This window comes from Pleurodeles waltl, chromosome 1_2 (assembly GCF_031143425.1).
Source record: "Pleurodeles waltl isolate 20211129_DDA chromosome 1_2, aPleWal1.hap1.20221129, whole genome shotgun sequence".
Taxonomy (NCBI): Eukaryota; Metazoa; Chordata; class Amphibia; order Caudata; family Salamandridae; genus Pleurodeles; species Pleurodeles waltl.
Genome location: NC_090437.1, coordinates 767,699,712 through 767,713,228, shown reverse-complemented (window position 1 = coordinate 767,713,228; position 13,517 = coordinate 767,699,712). Strand labels below are relative to the sequence as shown.

Genomic DNA, 13,517 nt, shown 5'->3' with positions numbered 1-13,517 from the left:
TATGAATGTGAAATTTACATATCAATTTAGCTCAGTAAGCATTGAATTCCTGGATGTAGAGGTGTTCATTGCGAATGGTAAAATCCAAAGTAGACTTTTTCGTAAAGCTACATCTTGTAATTCTAATCTTCATGCTGAAAGTGCACACCCCAGACACCAAGTAGCTTCGATTCCTTTTGCAGAACTGGTAAGGGCTCGACGTAATTGTGGTCTGGATGAGGAGTTCTTGAAACAGGTAGATGAGATGGGTAAGAGATTTTTAGCACAAGGTTATTCTAATATGGTGGTGAGGAAGGCACAGGTTAGAGCAAAACAATTAGATAGAAGGGACACCTTGAAAAATAGAGATCGTAATCAGATGGTGGATCAGTCTAAAAAAGTTCGATTTATAACAGACTTTAATGATGCCTCTCTGATTCTAAAGAGATTCATGACTAAACATTGGAGTATATTGACACTAGACGAATCAATAAAATACTTAATACCAGAAAGAGTACTAACATCGTATCGGAAAGGTATGAATTTGAAGAACATTTTCAGTCCGGGTTTTACTACTAGTTCTCCCGATAAGACTTGGTTATCTACAAAAACAGTAGGTTTTTTTAAATGTGGTGGCTGTGGAGTATGCCGTTGGGCATGCCACAATATCAAGGAGTTTTCAGATGGGGGGAGACAATTTACAATTAGTTCAATGATGAATTGTAATACTACCTATGTTGTATACATAATACGTTGTAAATGTACTAAAATTTATGTTGGTAGCACAATACGTGCACTCAAGATCAGAATTGGAGAACATGTTCTGGCCCTTAAAAATGATGATGTTAGATACCCAATAGTAGCACATATTGTGGACTGTGACTCACAATCAGCCCATAAAAGTTTTGAATTTTTTGGACTCGAACATGTCCCTAGAGACCCAAGAGGTGGTAATAGAGAATTAGCCCTACACAAAAAAGAAGCATTATGGATTATGAGACAAAGGGCCGTAGAATCAGGTCTCAACTCTGATAGGGAATTGGAGTTCTTCTTGGGAGATTGAAAATTGACTTTGATTTATGGTATCTTTTTATGTTAATTTTGTTACAACTTATTTGTAATTGATACAATCACAATATATGTCAATGCACCATATGTCATGTGGGATATGTTATAGGGTTAAACAACCAACATTCTCCAACGTATGTTAATTTCATGTTGGTGTTGGAGTATATTAGATGTATCTGTTGTGTGGGTGGTGAATAATTTAGATAAATTATTTAACCATCTCTTGTCTATTATCATATTTCAGGTTTGGCTTCTTTCTCTTGAATTATTTGGGACTCAGGATTTTATTGGGTGTTTTGGGTTCGATCTCTAATGTTGCTAATTATTTGCGACGGTATAGTAATTGTTAACAGATTATGTCATGGGCGGTTTATTGTCTATATGGATATGAAGACATTTAAACTGGTTCAAGTGGAGTTGAAATTTTAGTAAAAGGTTTGCTATTTGTTGACATTAATTGTTTGTGGTCTGTCACGATAACTTGCATGTTACACTTGCATTTAGGTTATTGATAGCCGTTTGATTACTGCAGGCTTATGTGTATCACACAGTAACGCTCGGTGCCGATATAACGGCAGCGGACGTTAGTCCGTTTTCTTTTTCCATGGCAGCAGCTTAGGGTTGACCTCGGAAGTCTATTTAGCTTCCGTGTACAGAAATGCGCTGTGCGTACTCGCAGCTCGGTGTTTTTGACTGTGCTAACGCTGTCTCTGGAATTAATCGTCAAAACCTGGTGAGCGTCTGGGAATGGGTTATCCCTTTATAACGATACATTTGCTTTGAAAAATACTCAGCAGGAGCGCTTATCAACTAAACAATATTTTTATGTAAATTTGTATGTTTTTGCGTTGTAGTATACGGATGAAGATACATGGATTTTGATTCCTCATTAATATCATTGGACTCTATATTTAAGGTATTCTATATGGGATCATATGTTTGGAACAAGGATCTATCACATGGTTGTGGGTTCTAATTTCATTTGATGCAAGACTATTTCATATAGATTTGTCTTTTGTCTTTTTGTGATAGTGATGGATGATTCTGATCAAAGTGGTGAATATTGAGCAACTCATGAAATCACGGACAACTATCATTGGATTACTTAGGTTTGTTTAATTACGAGGCACCTTTTTGGATTATGGGAGTTGGACACTGGTTGGTGGTTCATATTATTTATTTTAACTTTATAATGTATGTGTAATACATAGGTTATTAGTGTGGTGACACAAAGGGTGTGTTTGCATGGTTTTGGGAATTTTTGATGTAGATTACTGTAATACACTAAATTTGGTGAAGGTTGGCAGGATATAAAAAGTTCTTCTTGGTGTTTGGTGGGCACCTTAGGGGTTTAGTTCTTTTCCAGTAAAAAATAATTTTCCAATGGGTTACTTTAGTATTGCTTTCCTCTCATGGGATCATTGTTTTATATACTTACGGTTCTTTATCTGGGATCTCTGTATATTATTTAATCATGAAGTTAGAGCATTTTGGTTTTTAACTCAAATAATTTGTTTACAATTTTTAGCCCTGAAGAAGTTGTTTGGGATATAAAAAAGAATTTTCCCTTGACGAAACACGTGTTGGCTTGAATTGTATTACCACGAATGGGGCCACTGAATATTTGAAGATATTTATTCAATAAACCTTTGGACTGGATTGGACAATTTAAAATTATACTAAAATTTGGTTGCTTTGTTTCTTTAAGTATACTTACTTGTGTTAATACTTACCATTGTTGTTGGTAAATGGGGTGCCGCACACTGTTTCACACATTCGAAAAGGCACCAAAGGCATTGAAACATGGGCTGCACCAATCCAAAACTGGTCAGAATGACAAAGACCAGTCGCACTCCAATTGCATCCAGGAGTGGTGCTCCGAAGTACTATATCAGGCGTTCACAACACAGTTGCGCTGGTGGAAGCGCTTTCAGTCCTCCTTACCGTAAAGGGACAGCCATTGCACAGAAAAAGTAGCAACAGCAAGATGCCACTTATTATGACCAAAAATTGGAAATCCCCCAAAAATTGTTACAAATATTGAGTATATGGCTGAAGATATTAAGCCAAAAAATCGGAGAAAGTGTGAACAAAACCAGAACCAACAACCTTAAAGAAATGCAAGATTCCAGTAGTACTGGACATGTTAAATATTCGTCCCACGAGATCACCAAAGTGTCTCGGAAAGTTTGTACTTAGAAGGGACTGAATCTCTGCTGATGACTTCATAACTTGAAGCGCATAGGTCTCGCATGCAGATGTAAGCACCACATGTTTTTGAAACAATGAAGCCTTGAGTCTGCTCAGCCTGTCAAAATTCACATTTGAAGTAGCAATATGAGGCCAAATGTCTGCTTCTCCTCTTTGTTGTGTAGGGGGAAAGAGGACATTCCCACAACATGTCACAGTTTGGGAGACCGAATGACATATGCTATTCTGGCTTTCATTCCACAACAGCTCTCACTGTTAAGGAGCACATAGCTGCTGCTTGAGAGCACCTGGAACGCAGGTCTAATCAAGGTGTAGGAAAGTAACCCCTTTCTAGCATGGTTACTCCCACTTTTGGCCTGTTTGTGAGTGTGTGTCAGTGTGTTTTTACTGTGTCACTGGGATCCTTCTAGCCAGGACCCCAGTGCGCATAGATAAAAACCTATATGTCAGTGTGTTTTGCCTGTCTCACTGGGGTCCTGTTAGCCAGGACCCCAGTGCTCATAGTTTATGACTTAATATGTATGCCTGTGTAGTGCCTAACTGTGTAATTGAGACTATGCTAACCAGAACCTCAGTGCTTATGCTCTCTCTGCATTTAAATTTGTCACTGTGGGCCAGTGACTTCATTTACCAATTTCTATTGGCGTACTGGACCCCCCTTATAAGTCCCTAGTATGGTACCTAGGTACCCAGGGCAATGGGGTTCCAGGAGATCCATTTGGGCTGCAGCATTTCTTTTGCCACCCATAGGGAGCTCAGACAAACCTTTACACAGGACTGCCACTGCAGCCTGCGTGAAATAATGCACACACTCTTTCACAGCCATTTTCACTGCACATAAGTAACTTATAAGTCACCTATATGTCTAACTTCACTTGCTGAAGGTTAGGTGCAAAGTTACTAAGTGTGAGGGCATCGGTGCACTAGCAAAGGTGCCCCCACATAGTTGACGTCCATTTCCCGGGACTTTGTGAGTGCGGGGACGCCATTACATGCATGCACTACATATAGGTAAATACCTATATGTAGCTTCACAATGGTAACTCTAAATATGGCCATGTAACATGTTTAAGATCATGGAATTGTCCCCCCATTCCAAATCTGGTATTGGGGAGCCAATTCCATGCATCCTGTGGGCTCCACCATGGACTCCCAGTATTGCCAATCCAGCTCTCTGAGGCTTGCACTGCAGCTACAGCTGCTGCCACCTTACAGACAGGGTTCTGCCCTCCTGGGGTCTGGACACCCAGTCCCAAGAAGGCAGAACAAAGCATTTCCTCTGAGAGCAGGGTGTTACACCCTCTCCCTTTGGAAATAGGTGTTACAGGCTGGGGAGGGGTAGCCTTCCCCAGCCTCTGGGAATGCTTTGAAGGGCACAGATGGTGCCCTCCTTGCATAAACCAGTCTAAACCGGTTCAGGGACCCCTTGTCCCCTGCTCTGGTGCGAAACTGGACAAAGGAAAGGGGAGTGACCATTCCTCTGTCCATCACCACCTCTGGGGTGGTGCCCAGAGCTCCTCCAGTGTGTCCTAGACTTCAGCCATCTTGCTTTGCAAGGCGTGGGGGCACTCTGGAGGGCTCTGAGTGGCCAGTGCCAGCAGCTGATGTCAGAGATCCGTCCTGATAGGTCCATACCTGATAAGGTAGCCAATCCCCCTCTCAGGGCTATTTAGGGTCTCTCCTGTGGGTTCTATTCAGTTTCTGCTAGCAAGTTTCATTCAGGAATCCTTTGCAACAACTTCAGACTCTTCTGACCTCGGATCAACCACAGCCTGCTCCAAGTCAGCAACTGCAACAGTTTCCATGGTGTGCACACTCTGGGGACTCCCTGTCTTCATCCTGCACCAGAAGAACTGAATAAATCTCCAGTGGAATGATGGATTCACTCCCCTGCTCCAAGCAGGCACAATCAAAGAGGACGACCGGTACCCTGGGACTCCTATCACAGCAACAAGTGTGCTCCTGAGGACACAGAGGGTGGACATCATTGACATAGACTGTCCTGAGGTCCTGCTGACGAAATGTGGATGAGTTAAGACCTTGCCTTCCCCAAGAGCGATGGTACCCCTGTGTACTGTGTCTTCTTCGCCTCCTGAGGCGTCTGTGCACTCTTTGCAAAATTCCTTGATGCACAGCCTGGCCCAGGTCCCCAGCACTCCATCTTGCGATGCTCAACTCGCTCAATTGTTCTCCGGCGGTGTGGGATCTTCTTTTGTTGCACTGCATCAACTGCGTTTTGCACCGCCTTTGAACCCGGGTCCTGCGGCTCCCTGGGGTGCTGGCTGGCATCCTGAGGGCTCTCTAAAGTGCCACCTGTGACACCCTCTCTCGGAGGAAATTCTTTATTCTGCCTTCCTGGGACTGGGCTTCCCAGACCCCAGGAGTGCAGAACCCTGTCTGTGGGGTGGCAGCAGCAGTAGCTGCAGAGAAAACCCCAGAGAGCTGGTTTGGTAGTACCCGGGGTCCATAGTGGAGCCCCCGGGATGCATGGGATTGGCACCCCAATACCAGATTTGGCATGGGGGGGACAATTTCATGATCTTAGACATGTAACATGGCCATATTCGGAGTTACCATTGTGAAGCTACATAGAGGTATTGACCTATATGTAGTGCACGCGTGTCATGGTGTCCCCGAACTCACAAAGTCTGGCGAAATGGCCCTGAACTATGTGGGGGCACCTTTGCTAGTGCAAGGGTGCCCTCACACTTAGTAACTTTGCACCTAACCTTCAGCAAGTGATGGTTAGACATATTGGTCACTTATAAGTTACTTAAGTGCAGTGAAAATGGCTGTGAAATAACGTGTGCGTTATTTCACTCAGGCTGCAGTGGCAGTCCTGTGTAAAAGTTTGTCTGAGCTCCCTATGGAGCAGCCCATAGGGATCGCCTGGAACCCCAATACACTGGGTACGTAGGTACCATATACTAGGGAATTATAAGGGTGTTCCAGTGTGCCAATTGAAATTGGTAAAAGTGGTCACTAGCCTACAGTTACAAATTTAAAGGCAGAGAGCGCATAAGCACTGAGGTTCTGGTTAGCAGAGCCTCAGTGACACAGTTAGTCCTACAGGAATCTCCATCTCACATGTATGGGACAAAGGAGGGTTTTTATAATAAAACAGTTGGCATCCTAAGAAAGGATCCCCGAGTAGGAGTATGTGTTTTTCTGTGAATGTTGGCGAACCACTTTTGCCAGCAATCCTATCTGACTGTAGCCTAGAGGAAAGCACAAAGTGAAATGAATGTCCTGCTAAGAACGTAATGCTTTCCTAGGTGAAAGAACAACTAGATAGAGAAAAATAAAACAATACCGCAAATGTGGCTAATGCTAGAAAACTAAAGTGATGCTGAATAATGTGTAACTGGGCTAAAGTGCACAAATATGGCTAAAATAGCTATACAACAGCTATACAACAGTACCAACATATGTATGCCTATAGAAATGTTGCAAAACCTCAATGGTAACTTACATGCATATTGTCTACTCTGATGAGACATCACACATGTCTACATACACCCCTCACTTATCAAGAGGGATTACCTTGCAACAGGTATGAGGATGTCAACCTTGTACGTCATATCACATGTCAGATGAACATCTCATCCTCACATGATAGCGTCACTTCTCAAAAACTCTTAGAAAACTATAGATTACTTCAATATGTCTGACTCTATGTTGCATACAGACATGAATCTTGAGACATTGCAGAGGACAGAGAGCAAGGACCTACACACCTCACCATCATGTTATTGGGAGGATTGACCTGTTGGTGGGATGTAAAAATCACCAGGGTAGAAGAAGCCGTATATCGTTACACATATGACACAGTCATGTGTCCACCATTTTGTGCCATCTTGAGATCTGTTGGGTCGGCTGTGGGTTTCTTCCATAGCGGGTGGATCTCGGCGTGCTTCCAGTCCTCGGGGAAGGTTGCTGGCTCTATGGAGCAGTTGATGGTCTTGCAGAGCTCGATTGCGATCAAGGCACTGGCCTTGTTGAAGATGTAGTGGTGACAGCGGTCAGTAGGGGCTCCTGGAGAGGATGCTGCTCATGATGGAGTGAGACTTGTCCATTGTGATGTTGGTCTAGGTGTCCAGGAGTCGTGGCAGTTGTTTCGTTGGCATGCAAAGCAATTATCAGTGTGGTACACTGTTCTGGTTTTCTTAAAGGTGGTACGGTGCCTGCTGACAGTTGTAGTGCTGTCAGACCCTGTACTACCCACACCATACACAGACATTGTGGCCCCAAGTGAGTTTAGTTGACATGTGGGATTCCAGACAGGTATTAGGACAGTTGGACACAGGGGTGGCGAGTGGGTTGGTTGTTAAAATATTAAAAAGTAATCAGTGAGCATTCAAGACAAAGCTTTTGGGTGCCACTTTTGTTGATGTGATGTACCTGACTCCACTCCCCCAAGTATTCCTGTCAAGCCCTTAGGCTGCAGGATGTCCAAGACCTTCTCCTCCCATGATGAGAACATTGGGGGAGGAGATAAGGGCCCACCATCAGTCTTCATGCCAGCCAGATGGTACCTGGATGACATGGAACATACCTTTCCCCTGAGGTCGTTCTACCTCTTCCTGATGTCCTCCCTTGTGCATGGATAGCTGCCTACAGAATTCACCCTGTTGACTATTCTTTGCCACATCTCCATTTTCCTTGCATTAGACGTTTGCTGGACTTGGGCTCCAAAGAGTCATGGCTCTACTCTGATGATTTCGTCCACCATGACCCTCAACTCATCGTCAGTGAAAAGGGGATGTTTTTGTGGTGACATGGTTGTGGTGGACAACAAGAAAACGTAATGAAAACAGGGGATAGGGAGTGGGTGCTATGTTGTTAGTGGGTGACGGTTGGTGTCTCATGTGTAGGGTACTAATTTGTGTGTATTTTGTGCAGATGTGGGATGAGTGTTTTTTTAAATGTGGAGGGGTGCCTAATCTATGGTTCCTAATTTATATTTGCGACCTCTATCCCACTGTGTGTGGTGTTCTGGTTACAAAGGATTGTGGGGTGCGAAGGGGTATAGTGCAGTTTGTAGGTGTGTTGGGTGTGTGGATGTATGACAGCTGTGTGAAATTCGAACTAGCCAAAGTGGTATTCTGTATTTCCTATTGTGATTTGTGGGTCTTAATAGGTTCGATGGATTTTTGATGGGCTGGTGGTGCCAGTGTTGGAACCCCCTATTTCCCACTCTCCAGTCTTGGCGGTGTCAGGATTTTGGCTGTCTTTTGGTGGGCTTGACCATGTAACTCGTAATATGGAGGTCTGTATGATCGCCAACATGGTGGTCTTTTAGCAGCCGCAACCATGGCAGTCTTGCTGTCAGACTGCCAAAGTTGTAATGAGGCCCTAAATCAAAACCCAATGGGTTGATACAGTTATTCTGAGGTCATTTGGAGGTGAATAAAATAAACTCCATTGAGATGGATAAACTAAAGATATGGCATTCAGTGCCAAGATGCTGCAAGGTACGAATTTGCACGTTTTAAAAACATGTTATATTAGGTAGCAATTGACAGCAAGGGTTCCAGTGTCAATAATGCTGGATGGCTGGCTTTGGCACACTGTAGGTTGATTTAAATACTTCTGTTCTTATTTACAAAATGCCTGTTGTAAATGTAGAGGATGATTTCTAGTACATATAATTGTTTTTTATTGGATTTTATGGTAGAACTGAAATGCTGGTGGAGACAAAGGAGTGATCTGACAATAACTGAGTTTTTACTACTTGCTTAGAGATTTTAATATTGCACACAAACATGAGATCATATGTGTGACCGGCTGAATGTGTTATGAATGTGTTATGCCACTCACCACTTGCATGTTTTTTAGGAAGTTGACAGCAGGTTTGGCATCAGTCTTGCCTATCAACAGGCTAAAGTCATCCATGATCAACATGGTGTTGACTTTAGTCTGCAGGCAGTAACTTCAAACAATGGATCTTGAAAAGTTGTGTTTTAAAAAGTGAGCAGTAAAGCATTGTTTATATACAAGAGTTGCCAGAATTAGTTCAATAGTATGTTGCTAAGCACGAAAAGGATGGAAATGTAATATTGGGGACTTCAGTGCAGGGCAGTTCTGTTGAATAGGCTAGCACTATAATTCCCTCCAGTGGTAAATGTGGTGTGTCAATACAATGTCAGGGTGATGATAAGCTATGTGAATTTGTGACCAACTATGTGTGATTTAATGTCTGGCAAATTATATAGAAACAAAGCTACTTAGCCTAAATTGAAAACAGAGCATGACTCCTGAATTCAGGCCATAGTGTGTTTTTTTAGAAACCTTTTTTCCGGTAGCCAGAATAATACGAACAGACATTTATGCTTAAAGGATGCAAGACCTTCATCCATAGTGACACGCTTCACCACTGGAAAAATATGTTACGAAAATACCTACTACCTTGGAGACAAACCCCAGCATGACAGGTGGGTGAGCAACAGACTCGGCCTGATTTCGATTTTGGCAGAGGGGATTACTCTGTCACAAATGTGACGAATATCCCACCCGCTGTGATTTCACGAGTCCAGATCAGTCATACCTTTTTGTTCAATACAGTAAAGATAGGATGGCTCTGCTACAGACACTATAAAACTTCTCTCCTTGTTGTTGTATATGATCTACTTAGCGTAATCCTAATGATAATCCTGGTACAGACTCTAACCAATGGTAATTATCTTATTATGTTGTGTATTCATTATTGAATTATTAGATTGGTATTTTCTTTTATTATAACAGTAGCTAATTAAATGTAATTCAAATAAATAAAAGGGCCATAGATATTTCTTTAACCTTTTAACAAGGGAATGGTGCCCAGTTAAATGGTAAATGGGCTAATGTGAAGGAAACAAGTTTTAATGAACTAAACTTTATGCTAGCTGCATGTCTTTATTGATTCCACTAAGCAGACAGTGTGTACTAGTAGGACTAGCCTGAGAGTGGAAACTCAAAAGTTTTATTTTTTTCCGGGTTATGCCGTATGATAAAGAAGAAAGTTTATAAATCCAATTGAAGCATAGGGGAATTGATCCAAAGAGTCTTATTCTGCCTTACACAACCACCCCAAAACTAAATTAAGTGGAGGTGACATAACAATGTTGTAATTGTTGATGATCTCCCAAGATGACACTGCTCAAGGAGCAGATCTTAAGTCTGTTATTAAGAAGGTATACTTGATATTTGTTAGACCTGACATGCTTTAGGGTGGTTACCCCTAACTTTTTGCCTGCCTCCCTCCACTTTTTGGACTCTGTTTTTGCTGGCTCTTAGACTCTGCGCACTTTACCACTGCTAACCAGTGCTAAAGTGCATATGCTCTCTCCCTTTAAACATGGTAACTTTGGATCATACCTAATTGGACTATTTAATATACTTACAAGTCCCTAGTAATGTGCACTGTATGTGCCTAGGGCCTCTAGATTAAATGCTACTAGTGGGCCTGCAGCACTGGTTGTGCCACCCACTCAAGTAGCCCCTTTACCTTTTTTCAGGCCTGCCATTGCAAGGCCTGCGTGTGCAGTTTCATTGCCACTTCGACTTGGCATTTAAAAGTACTTGCCAAGCCTCAAGCTCCCCTTTTTCTCCACATAAGTCACCTCTAATGTGTGCCCTAGGTAACCCCTAGAGCAGGGTGCTGTGTGGGTAAAAGGCAGCACATGTAACTGTGTAGTTACATGTCCTGGTAGTGTAAAACTACCAAAGTCGTTTTTACACTACTGTGAGGCCTGCTTCCTTCATAGGCTAACATTGAGGCTGCCCTCACACATTGTTGAAGTGGCAGCTGCTGATCTGAAGGGAGTAGGAAGGTCATATTTAGTATGGCCAGAATGGTAATACAAAATCCTGCTGACTGGTGAAGTTGGATTTAATATTACTATTTTAGAAATGCCACTTTTAGAAAGTGAGCATTTCTCTGCACTTAAATCTTTCTGTGCCTTACAATCCACGTCTGGCTAGGTTTAGTTGACAGCTCCTTGTGCATTCACTCAGACACACCCCAAACACAGGGTACTCAGTCTTACTTGCATACATCTGCATTTTGAATGGGTCTTCCTGGGCTGGGAGGGTGGAGGGCCTGCTGTGACACAAAGGACTGCCACCCCCCCTACTGGGACCCTGGCAAACAGGATTGAACTGAAAGGGGACCTGGTGCACTTCTAAGCCACTCTTTGAAGTCTCCCCCACTTCAAAGGCACATTTGGGTATAAAACAGGGCCTCTGCCCTACCACCTCAGACACTTGCTGGAGAAGAAACCTGAACCAGAACCTGCATCCTGCCAAGAAGAACTGCCTGGCTGCTCAAAGGACCCACCTGTCTGCTTTCTACAAAGGACTGCTGCCTTGTTGTTGGCCTGCTGCCTTGCTGAACTCTTGTCTGGGTGTAAAAGTGTTCTCCAAGGGCTTGGATAGAGCTTGCCTCCTGTTCCCTTAAGTCTCAGGACCAAAAAGACTTCTCTTTTCATTTGGACTCTTCGTGCGCCGAAAATTTCGACGCACAGCTTGCTCTGCGGCGAGAAAATCACTGCACACCGACGCTGATCAAAGCAACGCCTTCGGGGTGACCGGAACTTCGACGCACGGCCTCGCAAGGACAACGCCTCCCGACTTCCAGAGGGGAAATCGACACGACGCCTGCTGTGAGAACGAAAATTCCACGCACAGCCTCCCGGAATGATGCGCAGCCGGAAAACAAGCCGAAGAATCCACGCACGGACCCCAGGACATCTGGTAATCCCGCGAACCACAGAAAGAGACTGTCCGTGCACCGGAAAACGATGCACGACTTCCCCGCATGAAAAAAAACGACGCAAGTCCGTGTGTGCAGGGGAGAAATCGACGCACACACCCGTTTTCCACGCATCTCTTCTTCTGCGGCCCTTTGCAGAGATTTTCCACTGTAAACCAGGTACTTTGTGCTTGAAAGATACTTTGTTTGCTTTTTAAAGACTTAAGACACTTAGGGGGTCATTCCAACCCTGGCGGTCGGTGTTAAAGCGGCGGCCAAACCGCAAACAAGCTGGCGGTAAAAAAAATGCAATTCCGACCCTGGCGGAAACCGCCAACAGAGACCGCCACTTTAACACACCGCCCGCCACGGCGGGACAAACAAACAGCGCGCCGGTCACCGCCAACAGACAGGTGGGAGACAATGTACCGCCCACCCTATCACAACCCACCAATCCGCCACCTTTTCCGGGGCGGTAGCCCCGCCGATAAAAACACGGCGGAAACAGACATTTCAAACGGAAAACGCTCACCTCCATACACCCCACGAGGAATCTGGACAGCATGGAACCCGAACTACACATCCTACCAGCCATTGTCTTCCTGCTTCTCTACCAGGAGCACGAACGCCGGCGCCGAAGACAACGGTGAGTACTGCACCTACGACACAGGGGAGGGGGGAGGCAAAAAATTATGGAGACACACATATGCGACACACCCACCCTCACCCTCACCCACTACAACACACACATCAATGCATAGCAACACATCACAGTTACACCCCCAAACTCCCCTGGAAGAATGCAAAGGCAAAAGGAAATGATTATATATATAGAATTATATTGTAAGACTGAGTATAAAATATATCACACATATATAACTTAATATACATAAATTGTCCAATCCGATATGTCCATCAGCCATTGTTCGTGGGCCACTGGGCCAAAAGACATGGGCAAAGCCCACACAGGATACCTGCCTCCAACGGAGAGAACACTGCAGGGGCATCAGATAGGAAAACTACCGGCACCTCAGGGGGAAGGGAAGGGGAGGCACCTCAGCCAGATGAGTCCACGACGCCAGTTCCACGAGGGGCCTCCATGGCCACTGTGCCATCCTGGGGAGTGCAAAGCCACAGTCTCTCAAGTCTCTACAGTGGATGGGGTGCCCACTGTGCAATCCTGGGGAGTGCAAAGCCACAGTCTTTCAAGTGGATAACAGTCTCCACTGGTACTGGAGGGGGACTAGTGCCCAGAGTGCTTCGTGCAGCCCTGCCCGACACAGATGCGGGCCTGCCCCTTCCGCCAATGGGCCAGCGGTGCTTGAGATAAAGGGCCCTGTTCAGCGGTGCTTGAGACGGCGGTGCCCTGTTCAGCGGTGCTTGAGATGAAGGGCCCAGCGGAGCGGTGCTTGAGACGGCGGTGCCCAGCGGAGCGGTGCTTGAGATGAAGGGCCCAGTTCAGCAGTGCTCGAGACGGCGGTGCCCAGCGGAGCTTGAGATGAAGGGCCCAGTTCAGCGGTGCTTGAGA

At 44.6% G+C, this 13,517-nt stretch overlaps 1 long non-coding RNA gene across 4 annotated transcripts in view; it reads left to right on the top strand.

The window, feature by feature from the left end:
* Positions 1–1,696: 1,696 nt before the first annotated feature.
* LOC138304053 (uncharacterized) overlaps positions 1,697–13,517 on the top strand; it is a 112,274-nt gene continuing 100,453 nt past the window's right edge. For all 4 annotated transcript variants that reach the window (XR_011205490.1, XR_011205489.1, XR_011205487.1 and 1 more), the window contains exons 1-3: positions 1,697–1,780; positions 1,902–1,963; positions 2,080–2,156. This is a non-coding gene — a long non-coding RNA (uncharacterized lncRNA). The remainder of the gene's footprint in view (positions 1,781–1,901; positions 1,964–2,079; positions 2,157–13,517) is intronic.